This window comes from Oncorhynchus masou, unplaced genomic scaffold, assembly GCF_036934945.1.
Source record: "Oncorhynchus masou masou isolate Uvic2021 unplaced genomic scaffold, UVic_Omas_1.1 unplaced_scaffold_10791, whole genome shotgun sequence".
Classification (NCBI taxonomy): domain Eukaryota; kingdom Metazoa; phylum Chordata; class Actinopteri; order Salmoniformes; family Salmonidae; genus Oncorhynchus; species Oncorhynchus masou.
In genome coordinates this window covers 1-8601 of record NW_027000505.1, presented here as the reverse complement: position 1 = coordinate 8601, position 8601 = coordinate 1, and the positions used below count along the sequence as shown (strand labels likewise).

Genomic DNA, 8601 nt, shown 5'->3' with positions numbered 1-8601 from the left:
AAAAACATGAAGACACGGCTAAAGGTCAATCAGATTTGTGATCATAATCCCGAGCTGTGTGTTGCTGGTTTCCATGTCTGTTGTCTTGCTGCTTTTTGTCCTATGTTGCTCTGTCTGTATGCTACGTCTTGCTTGTCCTATGTTGCTCTGTCTGTATGCTACGTCTTGCTTGTCCTATGTTGCTCTGTCTGTATGCTACGTCTTGCTTGTCCTATGTTGCTCTGTCTGTATGCTACGTCTTGTTCTATGTTGCTCTGTCTGTATGCTACGTCTTGCTTGTCCTATGTTGCTCTGTCTGCATGCTACGTCTTGCTTGTCCTATGTTGCTCTGTCTTTATGCTACGTCTTGCTTGTCCTATGTTGCTCTGCGTGTGCTCACTGCTCAATGATTGTCTGTATTGTAATTGTTTTTAATAACCTGCCCAGGGACTGCGGTTGAAAATTAGCCGGCTGGCTAAAACCGGCACTTTTTCTGAAGCGTTGATTAATGTGCACTGTCCCTGTAAAAAATAAACTCAAACTCAAATGAATACTGTTCACAAATATTGCATAGTGTATCTACAAGTATGCAATTAATGTCTTCACCTTTCGCAGCTTGGGCATGAGTGTTCCCGCAATCTCCGTCCCCGGATGCCCTGTCCAGTGAGTTTAGTTCCTCTTGGCGTTGAAGAAGGGAAGAGCACACCGCTTCTAGAGCCTTCCTCATCACATCACTGAGAGGACCTGACACACAGAAAGATATTCATTTACAGCAGTGTGTGTGTGTGTGTGTGTGTGTACTCAAAAGATCAAAAATGACATTTAAAAAAAATGTGAGGGAACAATATGACTGACTGGATTGGATCCCAGGTATCCTGCATGACCTCAAGACTGTTGTCCCACTGAGCTAAACCCAGGTATCCTGCAGGACCTCAAGACTGTTGGCCCACTGAGCTAAACCCAGGTATCCTGCATGACCTCAAGACTGTTGTCCCACTGAGCTAAACCCAGGTATCCTGCATGACCTCAAGACTGTTGTCCCACTGAGCTAAACCCAGGTATCCTGCAGGACCTCAAGACTGTTGGCCCACTGAGCTAGACCCAGGTATCCTGCATAACCTCAAGACTGTTGGCCCACTGAGCTAGACCCAGGTATCCTGCATAACCTCAAGACTGTTGGCCCACTGAGCTAGACCCAGGTGTCCTGCATGACCTCAAGACTGTTGGCCCACTGAGCTAAACCCAGGTATCCTGCAGGACCTCAAGACTGTTGTCCCACTGAGCTAAACCCAGGTATCCTGCATGACCTCAAGACTGTTGGCCCACTGAGCTAAACCCAGGTATCCTGCATGACCTCAAGACTGTTGTCCCACTGAGCTAAACCCAGGTATCCTGCATGACCTCAAGACTGTTGTCCCACTGAGCTAAACCCAGGTATCCTGCAGGACCTCAAGACTGTTGGCCCACTGAGCTAGACCCAGGTGTCCTGCATGACATCAAGACTGTTGGCCCACTGAGCTAGACCCAGGTATCCTGCAGGACCTCAAGACTGTTGTCCCACTGAGCTAGACCCAGGTATCCTGCAGGACCTCAAGACTGTTGGCCCACTGAGCTAAACCCAGGTATCCTGCATGACCTCAAGACTGTTGTCCCACTGAGCTAAACCCAGGTATCCTGCATGACCTCAAGACTGTTGTCCCACTGAGCTAAACCCAGGTATCCTGCATGACCTCAAGACTGTTGGCCCACTGAGCTAGACCCAGGTATCCTGCATAACCTCAAGACTGTTGGCCCACTGAGCTAGACCCAGGTGTCCTGCATGACCTCAAGACTGTTGGCCCACTGAGCTAAACCCAGGTGTCCTGCATAACCTCAAGACTGTTGGCCCACTGAGCTAGACCCAGGTATCCTGCATAACCTCAAGACTGTTGGCCCACTGAGCTAGACCCAGGTGTCCTGCATGACCTCAAGACTGTTGGCCCACTGAGCTAGACCCAGGTATCCTGCATGACCTCAAGACTGTTGGCCCACTGAGCTAAACCCAGGTATCCTGCATGACCTCAAGACTGTTGGCCCACTGAGCTAAACCCAGGTATCCTGCATGACCTCAAGACTGTTGGCCCACTGAAGCTAAACCCAGGTATCCTGCATGACCTCAAGACTGTTGGCCCGCTGGGCTAAACCCAGGTATCCTGCATGACCTCAAGACTGTTGGCCCACTGAGCTAGACCCAGGTATCCTGCATAACCTCAAGACTGTTGGCCCACTGAGCTAGACCCAGGTGTCCTGCATGACCTCAAGACTGTTGGCCCACTGAGCTAGACCCAGGTATTGTGTGGTCCTAACCTACCTTCTGTGTGAGGGGTCAGGTGTGTGTTGTCCAAACCGTACCTTCTGTGTGAGGTGTCAGGTGAGTGTGTGTGTTGTCCTAACCTACCTTCTGTGTGAGGTGTCAGGTGAGTGTTTTCCTAACCTACCTTCTGAGGTGTCAGGTGAGTGTGTGTGTTGTCTAACCTACCTTCTGTGTGAGGTGTCAGGTGAGTGTGTGTGTTTGTCCTAACCTACCTTCTGTGGTGTCAGGTGAGTGTGTATGTTGTCCTAACCTACCTTCTGTGTGGGTGTCAGGTGAGTGTGTGTGTTGTCCTAACCTACCTTCTGTGTGAGGTGTCAGGTGAGTGTGTGTGTTGTCCTAACCTACCTTCTGTGTGAGGGGTCAGGTGTGTGTTGTCCAAACCGTACCTTCTGTGTGAGGGGTCAGGTGTGTGTTGTCCTAACCGTACCTTCTGTGTGAGGTGTCAGGTGAGTGTGTGTGTTGTCCTAACCTACCTTCTGTGTGAGGTGTCAGGTGAGTGTGTGTGTTGTCCTAACCTACCTTCTGTGTGAGGGGTCAGGTGTGTGTTGTCCAAACCGTACCTTCTGTGTGAGGGGTCAGGTGTGTGTGTTGTCCTAACCTACCTTCTGTGTGAGGTGTCAGGTGAGTGTGTGTGTTGTCCTAACCTACCTTCTGTGTGAGGTGTCAGGTGTGTGTGTGTGTTGTCCTAACCTACCTTCAGTGTGCGAGGTCTCTTGCATGTCTTTCGCTGGAGGGTCCAGAATGTAACTCGTCCCACTGATACACACAGTACTGAGGTTTGGCCAGGCAGAGGCTGTGGTCTTGGCATCTGAGAGAGAGATGGGGAGGGAGGGAGAGAGATGGGGAGGGAGGGAGAGAGATGGGGAGGGAGGGAGAGAGATGGGGAGGGCGGGAGGGAGAGAGATGGGGAGGGGCGGGAGGAGAGAGAGATGGGGGAGGGCGGGAGGGAGAGAGATGGGGAGGGAGAGATGGAGGGAGAGAGATGGAGGGAGAGAGATGGAGGGAGGGAGAGAGATGGGGAGGGAGAGAGATGGGAGAGAGATGGAGGGAGAGAGATGGAGGGAGAGAGATGGGGAGGAGGGAGAGAGATGGGGAGGGAGGGAGAGAGATGGGGAGGGAGGGAGAGAGATGGGGAGGGAGGGAGAGAGATGGGGAGGGAGGGAGAGAGATGGGGAGGGAGGGAGAGAGATGGGGAGGGAGGGAGAGAGATGGGGAGGGAGGGAGAGAGATGGGGAGGGAGGGAGAGAGAGATGGGGGAGGGAGGGAGAGAGATGGGGAGGGAGGGAGAGAGATGGGGAGGGAGGGAGAGAGATGGGGAGGGAGGGAGAGAGATGGGGGAGGGAGGGAGAGAGATGGGGAGGGAGGGAGAGAGATGGGGAGGGAGGGAGAGAGATGGGGAGGGAGGGAGAGAGATGGGGAGGGAGGGAGAGAGATGGGGAGGGAGGGAGAGAGATGGGGGAGGGAGGGAGAGAGATGGGGAGGGAGGGAGAGAGATGGGGAGGGAGGGAGGGAGATGGGGAGGGAGGGAGGGAGATGGGGGAGGGAGGGAGATGGGGAGGGAGAGAGATGGGGGGAGAGAGATAGGGAGGGAGAGAGATAGGGAGGGAGAGAGATAGGGAGGGAGGAAGAGAGAGAGATAGGGAGGGAGGAAGAGAGAGAGAGATAGGGAGGGAGGAAGAGAGAGAGATAGGGAGGGAGGAAGAGAGAGAGATAGGGAGGGAGGGAGAGAGGGAGGGAGGGAGGGAGATAGGGAGGGAGGGAGAGAGATAGGGAGGGAGGGAGAGATGGGGAGGGAGAGAGATGGAGAGAGAGATGGGAGGGAGAGATGGAGGGAGAGAGATGGGGAGGAGGGAGCAACAAGCCAGTGTTACATGGTGATAGGTTTGAGTGTGTGTGTGTGTGTGATCGGGGTGACTGTTCTCAACCAGGTGACTGTGTTCTCAGCCACCAGTGTTCTCAACCCACCAGTGTGACAAGGTGACTGTGTTTCTCAACCAACCAGTATGACAAGTGACTGTGTTCTCACCAACCAGTGTGACAAGGTGACTGTTCTCAACCCACCAGTGTGACAAGGTGACTTTGTTCTCAACCCACCAGTGTGACAAGGTGACTGTGTTCTCAACCCACCATTGTGACAAAGTGACTGTGTTCTCAACCCACAGTGTGACAAGGTGACTGTGTTCTCAACCAACCAGTGTGACAAGGTGACTTTGTTCTCAACCCACCAGTGTGACAAGGTGACTTTGTTCTCAACCCACCAGTGTGACAAGGTGACTGTGTTCTCAACCCACCAGTGTGACAAGGTGACTGTGTTCTCAACCCACCAGTGTGACAAGGTGACTTTGTTCTCAACCCACCAGTGTGACAAGGTGACTGTGTTCTCAACCCACCAGTGTGACAAGGTGACTTTGTTCTCAACCCACCAGTGCGACAAGGTGACTTTGTTCTCACCAAACAGTCGGAGTAGCTCCTGGTCTGCTCTCATCATTGACAGAGACACTCCCGCCATCTCCAGTGATGTCATAAATGACCCCGACATCACCCGGGCCACCCGCACCCACGACCCTCTGTAACCATGGCCACAACAACAAAAAAAGAAAGAGATTCCACAGAGAATGTAAACAAGGTAACTTAACAATTAGCTTTTCATAACGCAATAAAATACAATATTATACATTGTTATTCACGATAACAGTTAGGCAATGAGCCATGAGTCTTACCCAGGTAGCGTATAGCAGATCTCGTAACAACAGATATCTCTAGACAAGACAGAGCTCCAAGGTTGTTGACACACAGAACCACACTGTCACCTGTACCAGAGAGAGAGAGATGGTTAGGAGGACTGAAGTAGGAGGGGGGCACACGGTTTAAAGGAGGAGGGGGGCGCGGTTTAAAGGAGGAGGGGGCGCGGTTTAAAGGAGAGGAGGGGGGACGCGGTTTAAAGGAGGAGGGGGGGACGCGGTTTAAAGGAGGGAGGGGGGACGCGGTTTAAAGGAGGAGGGGGGACGCGGTTTAAAGGAGGGGGACGCGGTTTAAAGGAGGAGGGGGGCGCGGTTTAAAGAGGAGGAGGGGGCGCGGTTTAAAGGAGGAGGGGGGCGCGGTTTAAAGGAGGAGGGGGGGCACACGGTTTAAAGAGAGGAAGGGGGGCGCGGTTTAAAGGAGGAGGGGGGCGCGGTTTAAAGGAGGAGGGGGCGGGCGCGGTTTAAAGGAGGAGGGGGGCGCGGTTTAAAGGAGGAGGGGGGCGCGGTTTAAAGGAGGTGGGGGCGCGGTTTAAAGGAGGAGGGGGCGCGGTTTAAAGGAGGAGGGGGGGACGCGGTTTAAAGGAGGGGGGACGCGGTTTAAAGGAGGGGGACGCGGTTTAAAGGAGGAGGGGGCGCGGTTTAAAGGAGGAAGGGGGCGCGGTTTAAAGGAGGAGGGGGACGCGGTTTAAAGGAGGAGGGGGGCGCGGTTTAAAGGAGGAGGGGGGCACTGTTTAAAGGAGGAGGGGGGCACTGTTTGAAGGAGGAGGGGGGGACACTGTTTAAAGGAGGAGGGGGGCACTGTTTAAAGGAGGAGGGGGGGGCACTGTTTAAAGGAGGAGGGGGGACACTGTTTAAAGGAGGAGGGGGGACACTGTTTAAAGGAGGAGGGGGGACACACGGTTTAAAGGAGGAGGGGGACACACGGTTTAAAGGAGGAGGGGGGACACGGTTTAAAGGAGGAGGGGGACACGGTTTAAAGGAGGAGGGGGGACACGGTTTAAAGGAGGAGGGGGACACGGTTTAAAGAAGGAGGGGGGACACGGTTTAAAGGAGGAGGGGGGACACGGTTTAAAGGAGGGGGGACACGGTTTAAAGGAGGGGGGACACGGTTTAAAGGAGGGGGGGGACACGGTTTTAAAGGAAGGAGGGACACGGTTTAAAGGAGGAGGGGGGCACGGTTTAAAGGAGGAGGGGGGACACTGTTTAAAGGAGGAGGGGGACACTGTTTAAAGGAGGAGGGGGGACACTGTTTAAAGGAGGAGGGGGGACACTGTTTAAAGGAGGAGGGGGGACACTGTTTAAAGGAGGAGGGGGGACACGGTTTAAAGGAGGAGGGGGGACACGGTTTAAAGGAGGAGGGGGGACACGGTTTAAAGGAGGAGGGGGGACACGGTTTAAAGGAGGAGGGGGGACACTGTTTAAAGGAGGAGGGGGGACACTGTTTAAAGGAGGAGGGGGGACACTGTTTAAAGGAGGAGGGGGACACTGTTTAAAGGAGGGAGGGGACACTGTTTAAAGGAGGGGGGACACGGTTTAAAGGAGGGGGGACACGGTTTAAAGGAGGAGGGGGGACACGGTTTAAAGGAGGAGGGGGGACACGGTTTAAAGGAGGAGGGGGGACACGGTTTAAAGGAGGAGGGGGGGACACGGTTTAAAGGAGGGGGGGGGACACGGTTTAAAGGAGGAGGGGGGACACGGTTTAAAGGAGGAGGGGGACACGGTTTAAAGGAGGGGGGGGACACGGTTTAAAGGAGGGGGGGGACACGGTTTAAAGGAGGAGGGGGGAACACGTTTGAACTTTGCACTGATTAAATGCGGTGGTCCTTGTACCTGACTTCAGCGACAGATGTGATTGGCTGACAGGGTTGGTCATATGGTCTACCATGGTCTTCACCACCTCATCCGCCGAGGTCACCTAAAAGAGATCCATCATGGCAAACCAACAACGTTGAATAGAGGTTAAATAAGGGTTGAATAGAGTTGAATAGAGGTTGAATAGAGGTTAAATAAGGGTTGAATAGAGGTAAATAAAGGGTAAATAGAGGGTAAATAAAACAGTGCACTACTTTTGACCATGTGGAACACACTGCCTACACTGTAACCTAACTTTATTACACTGACCTTTGACCTCTTAATGCCAGGCTCACCATGGATACCTGAGGAGAAAAACAACATGATCTAAATTAGTAACTGCTCTTTCTCCCCCCATAGAAGTTATCGATTCCAAACATAGAATTTATCCAGTTCCAGCTCCCCCCCCCCTCCCTCCCTCTCTCTCTCACCTAGTCCCAGCTCTCTCTCTCTCACCTAGTCCCAGCTCACCCCCCCTCCCTCTCTCTCTCTCACCTAGTCCCAGCTCTCTCTCTCTCTCTCTCTCCCCCTCCCTCTCTCTCACCTAGTCCCAGCTCTCTCTCTCCCTCCTCCCTCTCTCTCTCTCTCACTAGTCCCAGCTCTCTTCTCTCTCTCTCTCTCTCTCTCCCCCCTAATTCTCTCTCACCTAGTCCCAGCTCTCTCTCTCCCTCCCTCTCTCTCTCTCTCACCTAGTCCCAGCTCCCTCTCTCCTCCCTCTCTCACCCAGTCCCAGCTCCATCTCTCCAGCAGGCAGGTCAAAGGAGGGGCAGACAGCCTGGAACACTGCAGGGAGACAAGCTGACCCCAGAGTACCTACAGTAGAAACATACAATCTCTGAGAACACTAGAGGAGTATAAACTGACAGATACAGATAAGAGAAAAGCTGACTGGCTAAAAAGGTTGTGAGTGTGTGTAGATCTCACCAATGCCCTTCACTGCCTCTGTCACCTTGGAGACAATCTCGTCCAATGGACAACCTTCTTCAGCCAGAGCCCCAGCAAGCTGAGCGAGAGGGAGAGAGATCAATTACTTTCTTTTATACGACGTGTTAACATCAAAACAGTCCTAGATGATCGATCGGTTAAAGTTGAAGTCAGTGTTGAAAATCCTATATATCTAAACATGAAAACGCTATACTTCTGTCATTTATAACACGGTCAAAAAGAGATGAAACACGGCTCTGTTGTCCATTACCTTGTGAACGAACACCGTCCCACACAGGCCCCTCCTCCCCGCCTTACTGGGTTGATCAAAAGCACAGTCGTCGGCGGCCAATCACCATTTCGACTGGGACGCTCGTGAGTTACGGGCCTGTTCCGCAGCGAGGCCGGAGTTGAGGCGGTCGCCGGTGTAGTTCTTAACGATGAGTAGAACTCCCGACACACCCAGCGTCGCGTAGACACAAAAATGGCCGCGAGAACACTGGCCGGGGAGGGGAGGCAAAGACACCACCTGCAACTGCTGCTGATAGCATACCGCTACCTATGTACCCTGGGGGGGGGGGGAGGGAGAAGGGGAGGGAGAGACGGGGAGAGAGAGGGGAGGAGGAGGAAGAAGAGAGAGGGAGAGACGGGGGAGAGAGAGGGAGGAAGGGTAGGGAGAGACGGGGAGAGAGAGGGAGAGAGAGAGGGGAGAGAGAGAGGGGGAGAGAGAGGGGGAGAGAGAGGGGAGAGAGG

At 53.5% G+C, this 8601-nt stretch overlaps 1 long non-coding RNA gene across 1 annotated transcript; it reads right to left on the bottom strand.

Annotated features, from left to right (window-relative positions):
• Window positions 1–566: 566 nt before the first annotated feature.
• On the bottom strand, window positions 567–4891 carry LOC135529023 (uncharacterized). Its single transcript, XR_010453629.1, has 3 exons — window positions 4784–4891; window positions 3027–3140; window positions 567–723 (listed from the first exon to the last, which is right to left on the bottom strand). It is a non-coding gene; the product is annotated as an uncharacterized LOC135529023 (long non-coding RNA).
• Between the last annotated feature and the right edge of the window lie 3710 nt (window positions 4892–8601).